The sequence below is a fragment of the Aythya ferina genome (assembly GCF_964211825.1).
Source record: "Aythya ferina genome assembly, chromosome: 3".
In the NCBI taxonomy this organism is placed as follows: Eukaryota; Metazoa; Chordata; class Aves; order Anseriformes; family Anatidae; genus Aythya; species Aythya ferina.
The window spans coordinates 65671754-65684080 of record NC_140298.1 but is presented as its reverse complement, the minus strand read 5'-3'; the positions used below and the strand labels follow the sequence as shown (position 1 = coordinate 65684080).

General features: G+C 33.9%; 1 long non-coding RNA gene across 1 annotated transcript in view; it reads right to left on the bottom strand.

Annotated features, from left to right (window-relative positions):
* LOC311434942 overlaps positions 1-12327 on the bottom strand; it is a 153094-nt gene that overhangs the window by 102156 nt on the left and 38611 nt on the right. The window contains exon 4 of the long non-coding RNA XR_014691848.1: positions 7957-8134. This is a non-coding gene — a long non-coding RNA (uncharacterized lncRNA). The remainder of the gene's footprint in view (positions 1-7956; positions 8135-12327) is intronic.

Here is a 12327-nt window from a genome sequence, read left to right as displayed (position 1 = left end):
TTGTTGAAATCAGATGTCACAGATCTAATGATATTGACCAAGGTCCAGTCTTGAATGTCTTTGCAGTCTTGAATGAAGTGTGCTACAGAAATAGAATGTATTATAATCATTAAACAATTAAATGAAGTACTATAAAACATTGCAGTGATAGTCCTTCAATGAGCAATCCTTTCTTCCCTTTCCAGTCTCACTTTCCTCTTAAAATACAGATTCCAGACCTTAAACTTGTCTACATTACCTTCTCTAACTATATCATCGTATAAGATAAAACATCTCATTAATGCAGCCTCAAAATTAATCTCAGTGGTGCAAAATACTTCTTGCAAAGCAACTTAAAAGATGTAGGAAACTTTGTGAGTTAATATAGTTGACATCAAAGTTCTTAAAATCAAACTGATCCTAATAAACAGTGAACAATGTCCCTTGATGCATCACCTTCCTTTGATACAGAGGACCTTCCATAGTAAATTGATAGAAAAAAATGAATTAGTCCACCATGCATTCCATACCATTCCACATATGTAATGTATGTACATACGAGGTATCGACATCGGTTTGCTAAACACCGCTGGCAATCACTGCAAAAATAGACATGCATATATTAACTCAGTTATATATTTTAAATTAAACCAAATTCCAATATATCTTGATTTTTTTCTCCTTTCAGGGACAAAAACAGTGAAGGATTAAATGCATGCCAGGAACCCAGTACCAAGCATCTGGCAAATTTATGGGTTCTTGCATCCATTTTCCAGTGCTACAGTCCCAGAGGTGCATGAAATGAGAAGAAACATTTGTTGTAGTTCCAGGGAGAGTTTGCAATTTCATAACTCTTATTTAAGATACTTTCATGTAAAAAAATAAATAAATAAATAACTTGCAACCATGTTTACGCTACTTTCTTACAATGACAGGCAGAATTTGAAATGACACTATATATGTTTAGTAGGGAATAATCCTTCATTAACAAGAACTGGATGAATTGCAGTGTTTTTCTGTTTTTATCCACCTTTCTTTTACACTCTGGTTACTATTTTAACAACACACTAGGTAAGTGTAAGGACAAAGAGAGTGCTGTATAATATCAGCAGCTGCAGAGGTAAAATAATTTTGTTTCCAAGAATCATCAAAAACTTGGCTGTTTTTAAAGTATCATGTGAAAATATTTTCCAATATTTTTCTACATTGTGGTTATTTGCTAAATACACCATTACACTACCAACTTCAAAGCTTAAACTTGATCTACGTAAGACTTGTCTATTCACAGGTAAATAGAGGGAAAAAAGAAGATTTTTAAAAAGATTTAAAAGATTACTAGCTTCCATATTCCATTCCAGTTTTAATATAGGATTGTTCTATTAACTGTATTCTCTAATGGTCTGGTCAGCCTACCATTAAATTATTCAAATCAGGATAAGGGACCTGATTCTCATCTGGCATATATCAGTATAGTTTCATTGATTTAAATAGGGCTATACCAATTTACATCTCCTGTGAATCATGCCTATCATTTCAATCAGAATGATTAAATGATTAGGTTCCTAGTATATTAGCATAAATTGGTAATAACTAATGACTGCTCATAATTCTCTGCCTTTTTGTAAAGCCCTTTTCAAGCATAGGAGCATTCACCTGGTAGAAGGGTGAATGCATAAGCCATTGTCACATATGCATCTGAATAGTGATACACAGCAAAGCCAAAACCATGGAAATGATGTACAGTCCTTCTAAACCTACAACTCATTCAAGAAATGAAAGAGAATTTTTAGCTGAGATTAAAAGAACTGAAGCTACTATTTTACGGTAGTACAAAATAATAACACTGCAATCTTCAATAAACGGCCTAAAAGGGTATTAATTTTATGCTATAAAAAGACTAATATGCCTTTTGTTGAAAGAAAACTTGACTCCAGAAGCAGATTATTTGAGAAAAAATAACAGTTTTTATTAAAAAGAGGATGACTTAGTAACTGTCATAATAAAGAAAAAGCAGTTATGATGTCACATGTGAACTAATACAAAACAGAGAACACTTTTGCTGTAGTGTGTCTCGTTAAACATCCTGATTTCAAATCCTCAAACAATCACCTGGATCGTTAACAAACCTAGCACCAACTAGGGTGTGCTTTTCCCCATAGATTTAGCAAAATGCAGTCATTCCTACTTTTAGACTTCAGTGTGAATCAGGGATATTTCATCTTTGTCACATAGGGAACACTTCCTGGACAATTCAGTAGCTTCACAGGATGGCAGAGAGGAGAAGGCACAGAAACAAAAGTATCTGTCTCTATGCCAGAAACCCCTGCCTTCTGAAAAACAGATTTTCTTGTACATCAACCCAAGGCAAAGGAATTAGCTCCCTTAATAATCAAAATCATAATTTAAATGTAAGATTAATTTTCCAGATAAATAGAAGCAGTAGACTAGAAAAAAATTCACATAGGGACAGATGATTAACACAGACCTTACTCTTTAGTGAATATAATACACCAAAGATGTGCTGTGAAACTTGAGAGAAATCATTGATTTGAAACACATGCCCATAGAGCAAGGTCATAGAATCATGGAACTACAGAATATCTGGGGTTGGAAGGGACCCACAAGGATCACTGAGTCCAACTCCTGGCTCCACACAGAGACCACCCAAAAACCAGGCCATGTGTCTGAGAGTGCTGTCCAAACGCTTCTTGAACTCCTGCAGCTCAGTGCTGTGACCACTGCCCTGGGGAGCCTGTCCCAGTGCCTGACCACCCTCTGGGTGCAGAACCTTTCCCTAATCCCCAGCCTGACCCTTCCTTGTCCCAGCTCCATGCCATTCCCTCGGGTCCTGTCGCTGTCCCCAGAGAGCAGAGCTCAGCGCCTGCCCCTCCGCTCCCCTCCTAAGGGAGCTGCAGGCCGCCATGAGGCCTCCCCTCAGCCTGCTCTGCTCTAGGCTGAACAAACCAAGAGACCTCAGCTGCTCCTCATATGTCTTCCCCTCCAGACACTTCACCATCTTCATTGCCTTCTTTGGCTGCTCTCAAATATTTTTATATCTTTCTTACATTCTGGTATCCAAAACTGCACACAGAATGATGGTGATGTATAGTAAGTTAATACTTATCTTCAGATAGGATCTACTAAGGCAGTGTCCTACGCAGCAAGAGGCATTTCCTTAGTTTCTTTAGATTTTATGTACTTCCGCTATTAAAGTTACAACAGTATTGAAGGGACTTATCATAAGATCAGAAACTGATATCCAAATAATAAAGAAGATACAGACCATAGAAAACAGAATGTGAAATTATCATGAAATTACTAAAAAGTGCTTTGTATTGAAAAATGAAAGAAAAAAAGATCAAAAGAGAAAAAAAAAAAAAAAAAAAGAAAAAAAAGAAAGAAAAGGGGTGAGAGAAAGAAGGGAGGAGAGAGAGAAATTAAGAGAAGAGAAAGAGAAAGAATATGAAACTAACCTTACAGTCAAAATGTCATTCAGCGATCTTGTTTTCATTCCTAGAGAGTACCTGTATTAAACCCATTTTTATTAAAAGTGGGGTTTGCTGCCCAGCCTGCCTTCACCTTCTAAATATATATATATATATACAGACACACAATCAATCTTTCAGTCCTGATCAGAATAATTCATTTCAAATCCTTTTTCAAAATTCATTTTTTTTTTTTTTTTACCCAAGACTTGTTTAGAATTTCTATACAAATTTACGAATATCAAGACCTTGAACTTCACTGTAGGTGTTTCCAAACAGGTTGCATTGGAAAAAATAAATAAATAAATAAAAAGAAGCTTAGATATAACTTGCAAATACGACGCACCTTTTAAATAATATTTTTTGGAGTTTTGCTGATGAAGAATAAATACCCAATATAGCTAGGAAACGTTGCTGTAAGTTAAATTTGCAACATACCTGTACTTATACACTCGGATAAATATCTATTGGGTGTGTCTAACCAAGCACACTCTCTTATACGCTTTACACTTACACACATATTTTGAAGAGTATTTATCAAACTCTTCAAAACTGATCCAGAAATTAAACAGGTTTTCTTCAGTAATTAATGCATCAGTAATATAATTGTTGGTAAACTTCAGTTCCTCCACTACCCAGCTTTCCTAGCTTAACTTTGAGATTCAGATACACCATAATCCAAATATTTTACAAATCCAGATTAAACAAACACACACACACACAAAAAAACTTGTTTTCCTTTTTTCTGACTTCTGTAAAATCACTAAAACTTGGTGCTCTTTTTAAAGTCTCAGCTAAGGGAGTTCATTAAAACTATTTTTACAAAAGCCTTGCTTCTTTAAATGAACAGAGTGTAAACTGATTTTAGGTGTTTTTTTATCTTCTACAAGGGGCAAAATATGCACTAGAATACAGAAACTCCACTTTGGAAAAATGGATGACTGAGATCAAATATATGATTTTTCTCTCTGCTTCCCATGAGTGTCTCCCATAGTTTAAATACTACTAAATATTTGCTACTTGGGTATATTTACACAGAATCATTCTTCTAAGCTCCCTTGAAAGTCAATGGGAGGTTTTTGGTTGACTTCACTGAGGTAAGGAAGTATTATTTTTGTATTATTTATTTGGCTGTATTATACAGCCAAAAAGTGTTCTTAGTGACTCATATTTGGTGTGCACATACTCCATTTTCAAGTCTTACTCTTTAACATCTCCTTCTGAGACTAAAGAAATACTATAAAGTTTGTATCTTCTCCACAACCTCTATCTTAACGAGTGAGGAAGGAAAAAAGAGAATAACACTGAAGTGCTTGGCACTGTATCCTCTATTTCTGCCACCTAGAAACACCATAGAAAATTTTTTTTGCTGCATAGAAACAAGACTCATCTAGCCTACATTACAAAAGTGATTAAAAGAAGGGCATTAAACTGACTTAAAATACAACTGTGTGAGAGAATCCTAACATACATTTGACACCAATGTATACCTCTGATATATACATATATTTAATATCTTCTGTCTTCTCTAACCTTTGTTCAATGAAATTCTAACACCTTGATGTGCAAAACAGAACCAAAGTAAGCAATTCTTTGCAAAATACTTCAGTCAGGTTAGAGCTGATGAGGCTCTCCTTCATTCTGGAGGGTATCTGCAGAGTATCTCACAAGTGTTTGAATTACAGGGACTTTTTATCAGTGGTTTTAAATTTTAGAGAAATTTTGACAATAATTTAAGCTTATAAAAATCTCTCCACATCGCTGCTTATATTTGTAAGTTCGCTAGTGTAGAATGTGAAATAAAATAGTATGGCAACCAATGTCAAGAGTTCAATATTTTGGATTTTACTCACTGTCTATCATTCAAGAGTTATGCACTTTGAAGAAGTGCATTCCAGTGTGGTACCTCCTCGGTAGCCTTTTCCATAGCTATAATTTTCCTACTGTGCTGCCAAGCATCTGCATATTAATAAGTAACAGCATTTAATGAGAGGAAGCACTCCAAAGTAACAAACTTAACTCACTGTCTTTATTCACTGTATCATAGTAAAAACGTACACTTATGCCAAAGGGAAGTTATGCCTTTAAACTGCAACTATAAATTGCAACTAACATGCTGAAGCAAAGATGTCACAGTTATACATAATTACCATTTCTACAGGAGCCTGTTTCCTGTGGTGACAGTAACATATTTAAAAGATACCATTTTCAGTCTTTGATGTCACTTTTTTCATACAAAACTGTGGTGTTTTTTTTCCACTAAGAACCCCATTCAACAGCCCAGTCTTATCCAGTAAAGCACTTAAGCATATGCTTAGATCCCATTTATTTCAAAAGAACATAGGCACATGATTATGATTTTTTTCTGAAAAGGGATTGAACTTAAGTATACGTTTCAAATGCTTTGTCATATTGAAACCTAAAACAGAAGCATAAGTCCTAACTGCAATACTGCTCATGCTCCCTGCTACCCAGGAATTTTAGCAACAATAAGTTTTATCAAGTTTTACAGGTTTATTTTTCCAAATGCTGTTTTAGTATCATCTTGTCTTATCAAGTACCACATGCTGTAAGCTTATTACAAGCCAACAAAAAGTTTGAAAAATATTAAGCTTAATCATATTTGAATCTTTAATACTGTACCAGTGCTCCTCATGGCTTAAAGACCATAAGCTTTAAATACCACAGAAGCTTTTTTTTTTCCTCATATTTGAAATGAGAATGCTAAGAAAGGTATCTGCTGCTTACACAACAGGTTGTAAACCAGAAATTCACAGAGAAGCCAGGGGAAAAACTCTTCCTACGTCTAATGTATTTCTCTTTCTACCCTTTGCTTTTTCTTATATACTGTAATAAAGAAGGTGTTTTCCTAGATAAATACCACAGGACAAAGAATACAGTTTGATTGGCTCCCTTATGCTACCAATTTTATTTCCAGCAACCTAGCCATAAACAGTGCCCAGATTGCACAGCAAAGGAAACCATCACCTATTCCCCTTGTAATAAATACCTCTATATTACTCAAAAACTGGGGAAACTTCCTAAACAACCTAATCACTAAAGTCACCCTTTATAGAAATACTTACTGTCCAATGTCTCAGTGTTTATTTGTTGTGTTGGGTGGTTGGTTGGTTTTCAATTAACATGATTATTCTAGCAGTTTGTGGCTGTTTTAATATTTATACATTAAGGGTGTCACACAAGGAAGGCTGTCATCATTATTCTTCCAAGAGAAAATTGGGTGCAGTTTTCCTCAGGGCCCTTCAGTGATTCTCATGAGTAGGGTAGACCATAACGGCTGTTGAGGTACATACAATGTGTTGCCTCTTCTTCATAAGCTGTTTACATTTTCTCTCAGGATAATTTGTTACAGCTAGAGCACAGAACTGAAAATTCAGAAATGTATTTTCCATTTCTCACTGGGCCACAGACTTCCTATATGGATCTTGAACAAATTGTTTTACTTATTCTGTTTCTGCCTTTCACATCTGAAATGCAGAGAAAAGCAACAGGAACACTTCAAGACTTACTTCATTAAAATTGGCAAACAACTTACAGGTCATTGAATGGAGTCTGCTGTAGATTAACATATGAAAAGTTTTCATAGTTTATTTATGACCTATTTTAATTGATGTAAGATGCTTCCAAAATAGAAGCAACAGAAAAATTTAACACTATGTCATTGGTATAGATGTCTAGTTTTATAGACCAGTAAGTGTAACTGAAAGTTATGAACAGGTTTCCTCTATTTGGGCTGTATACCCAATTACTAACATACACTTTGGGAATAACCTTCTTCAGATGGAGAGTTAAAATGAAGCTAAATGCAATATAAACACTTACACACACACACACATTACATATAGAAAATATGTGCATGGAGTACTAGTTGAAAGAAAGAAAAGCATTCCCTTGATTGTGTTACAAGGACATAATTCTTCAAGCTCAAAGATAAATTGTAGAAATGCTCTGAAAATAAATGCTTGTAATTAACTAATATGAGATTTTATATAAGATCCTTTGTTTAAAAAGTGTCTTCTTGTTAACGTACTGTGGTTAAAACAAAATAAAATAGGTAGCATAGGAAGAAAATACGTATTTGTATTTTTAAAAATAATAAAATCTGCTTTATTCCAATGGCATTTTTCCTCATTTTTTTTCCTTTTAAAAATAGAAATTCCATTTTCCTGTCTGAATTCAAAATGATTGACTGGAGCACAATATTAAGTAATAAATAAAACAGTCCCAGTGCCTGAAAGACTCCTGAATAAAGAGAAAATTATTTTTGGATTTTCCTTCTGATCAGATATGAAATATTCTGAAACGCCACCTCTATAATTTGATAAAAAGCTTGATATCCCCAAATGAAAATAGGATTCAGCACTTTCATTTTTCTGTCTCTAAAGGAACCTCTAGGTAAACTGATTTTAAAAAAATGAAAATCTCAAGCATAAAGGTGGGAGTAATGAAGCAAGTTTAAATATGCGCTGACCTTTGAAATGAACTGCATTCCATGTTGTTTGGCCAAGAAGCTGGCTGTGTTGCTGTCTCCATCAATTTCCACAGCATGAAAGATGTGGGTTTTGGAGCTGCCCTGCTCTCTGGTGGATGTTGATAGGCATCGCTGCAAATACACCAGTGCTGATAGTAACAGCCTTATGTTCGTTGCTCTGAAATATTAAAAAGAAATCCACAAGGGATAAAAGTGTAAGCATCTTCTTTTGTTGTTGCTGTTCACTATAGGAATTTACCCAGAGGTGGCTGTATTTTATTTTCCCCTTGTTTGGTTAAGAAATAAAATCCTACAATGTTTTATTTAGTAGCAATATTAAAATAAAAAGAAGAAAGCAAAAAGAAATGTATTATTTTTGGAAGCTAAGAGTAATATGCTGTTTGACAGCATCTAATAGCAAAGAAATATTATGTGATTTTATTCGCAAATTCGTACACAAATTCAGAAACTGATATGTACCCTATTACGCACTTTTAGTTATATAATTATCTCATTTTTCCACTCTGGTTTTATTATCTAAGTTTCACTAGTTTTATTTACTAGTGATTTGCTAATCTGAAGCTGTTCACTAGACCAGCTTCAAATGGCATTCTTTTAGGAATTTCAGTATTTGATATCAAAATGGAAGATTACCATTTGAGTAGTTTTAATAACAACCTATACAATCTAAATATTCGTACCTGTTCTTAATATTTCCTTTTTTATTATATATCAGTAACATGTCATATTAGATACCAGTTTAAAAGAGAATCTTATGATCTAACCATATATTGCTTAATGAATGATAGAAATATGGCAAGGTCAAGATTATACATTTGAGAAGTACTGCAGGTATCTTAATTAAGCAATAATCATACCTGGCTGAAAATTCATTCTGTACACACTAACATTAAAGCACTAGATCCTAGCTTTAAAAATATGACAGCAGCAAGTAACAAAATCATCCTAAGTGACATCCTAATGTTTCAACTGTGATGAAACAGGGGTAACAATTTAAGTAGATGTGCTATTAGTTGAAAACAGCGGTAGAACTCCAACTAACTTTTCTGCCTATACTCCCACTCTTTTATGTATGTGTTAAGATCTGCACACTACTAGAATTAAAGTATTAACATTAAAATGGATGAGATAATACAGTTTTGCATGTTATAGGTGGTCATGTTCATTTACATGCCTGCAATGTTTGCAGTAATTATTATTCAAATAGTCTTCTAAAATAGCAGTTCGAAGTTATCAGGGGGACTATACAAATATGTAGAAATAAGCCATTGTATCAATCTAATCTTTGAAGATATACATCTGTCTTTACTAAGCCATATCTTTCAATTGCATCTTTCTTGGAATATCCAGAACTAACACAAAGCAGCCAGTGACTGAATTCCCCCCAACACACACACACAGACACACACACTCACACACTTGTAGCTTTTTTTTTAATATTAGGTGCAAATTAAGGTGCAACAGAAAAAAGTTTATCTTGTATCTTACAGTCCACAATAATATAAACCTATGATGTTTAATAAACACTGCCAGACTGAAAAAAATATAGTTAACATACCTGCAGTTAAAGATATAAATCAGATCTTGACTGAGATCCTACCGGATAGATACTTTTGAAAAAGCATAGTCAGGTGTGTCATATGGAATCCCTACTAACTGTGTTTGAGCATTTCTGGATTCAGATTGCAACCTGAAGCATAGACTGAGTCTGACAGAGTTGAGGGATTTTTAATCCAGACATATGTAGCCTAGGTTTCGAAAATTCCTATTCAATTTTAGCTATACATGTACTACTAGTATATATAGTATATAGTGTATATACTATACTATATATACTATACTCTCCACTATATATAGTATATACTATATATACTACAGTATATATACTGTATACAGTAGGGATACTGTATACTGTATATAGTAGGGACACCACTCGTCTGCTTATTGGTGTTTTTTGGAACACTGAATATTGAGGTAGTGGGAATTGTGATTTCTTTCTTTTGTCTAGCTAAGCAATCAGATTACAGCCCTATAAAATGATGCCCAATAATCAATGGAAGGGAAAACATTAAATTATGGAAGACTAAGTTTCTGCAAGTAAGGAGATGAAAATTTCACCAAGTATTGTCCAGGACAATGCATGAGGTTGAATATTTCTTGTCTTGCTGTTTCTTCTGCTAACGCAGTTCTACTGTGTAGGGACTATATAGTTATATGGTGATCAAGTCAAAAAAAAAAAAATTACAGTTCAGTCTATTCTAAACATTATTCAGAATGTATATCAACCAATGTCTTCTAATAACAATTCTAATACAGTCTACAGGTATGTCAATCTTTTTGTCTAGTTCATTGAACCATTTCAGTTGGCAAACCATCTTGGGTGGACAAAGCAGTCCTTTTGTCACCATCTTTAAGAATAAACACTGGAAGAAATTCTCCAGTCAGGCACAGACAGCTTAGGGCAATGTAGCCAGTCCATGTTTACTGTACACTGAAGTCTAGGGGGTGTACAGAGAAATTGGAACTGCAGAGAGAAGTAGAAAAAAATGGCATTGATAATGCAGTGCACTCTGTATAATTTGTGCAAAATAAAATATCTCCAGAATTAGCAATCAAGATTACTTTACCTAGAAGCTCTGGATCATAAGAGCATTACTTTAGGAAAATTAAAAATAGAGGTTTAACCCCCTACAGACAGAGTATAGATAGTTTTCAGTAAGAAACTGACTCCACTGTGGTTTCGATAAAAACGTTTTGGAGATACTCCTCTCCTCTGTTAATTCCTTGATATTCACTTTACTACTTTTAAAACCAAACTTTTTTCTAGTACTGATGTAGAGATTTTCAGAACATACTAACTTTTTTTAAGCTGACAGGATTAGTAAATTTGTCCTGACCTGACTGGAGACACCCTGCAGATGATTTTTTCTGAATACCAATCAATATTAAAAAAATGATAATAATAAATTAAATAAAGTTACAGAAAACAAAGTATATACAGAAACACAACGCAAAGATGTCTGAGAAGCATTTCTTATGTACTAGTGGCTTATGCTAGCAATTACTAAAAGAAGAAAACAAAATACTAAGTGATTAAATGAGAAAAAAATATAAAAAGCAACAATAATTGAAAACTTATGCTATTTATATATACATTAGGAAGCTTCAGCCACAAATATAAAATTAGCCATATGTGACATCAAGATAATACTTAGAAAAACACTTGATTGACAATTTGGAGAGAAAAAAACACACGCGCACAATTAGGATAATTTTAGAAGTCAAAACATGGACCCTGTTTTTGAAAACAGATGGTAATCCTGCAAATGTATATTTTCACATAATAATTCTACTTTTAATAATTTTCCTTTCTGCAAAAATACCAATTGACAGGATTCTTGCTCCCAAGAAATTACATATACATTCTAGAAAGTGTAATCAGTAAACACACTCAAACACATCTTCAAAAGTAAAGTCAACAATTTAAGGAATATTTTATAGGTACAAGTACTAACTGGATACCTTCACACTAATGAGGCTGGAGGAAACCAAACAATACATCACTATTAAAAAAAATCAGACACATGGTGAGTAAAAGAGACCTAATTTTAAGAATTAAACTAGGAATTGAAGAGGTGAGGTAATAGTTTTTAAAAACAGATGTTGCAGGCAAGACAAAAGTGAGAATTGTAAATGAGGTTCTGTGAGCTAGACAGTAAAGCAACATCAGTAAAAATGCATCAAGTAATGTAGGCAAACACACTATTAATATGTATTCACATTTTAAATGATAGTTTAAAACCATTTTGTTGAACTGTAAAACCCTGAAGAGGACTTGCATGTTGTCCTCTCCTGAAACATCACAGTTGATGCAGTCTTCCATGTTTCAGATTAAAAGTGTTTGGAACACTATTTCATTCATCACATGAAGAAAATACATCAATGGGTGGCCTTTAATATATTGAAATAGCAAAGCAGAAATAATAGTATGAAGATGGGGTGTCTATGACTTAATGTTTCTGTTTCTTTGTGAAATACAGAATGGCAGCAAAGAAAAGGAATCAACTTGTTATAGAAGCAAAGCATACATGTAATTTAAAACTTTTTTTTTTTTTTTAAATTTTAGAGCACAAGTTAAACATGACTCATATTGGATAGTTTTACCCCAATTACCCTGAAAACAAAGTGTATGAGGAAAACATTTTACTTATTTTGCCTATACAAAAACTTCAAGCACTACAGGAAAACATTTGGATCTCACCCAATGGGGTATGGAAAACGGACTGAAATTTGGCACGAGATGAACATTTACCCAAACTTGGACAAGATAATAAGGCTCTGAAAACTGCA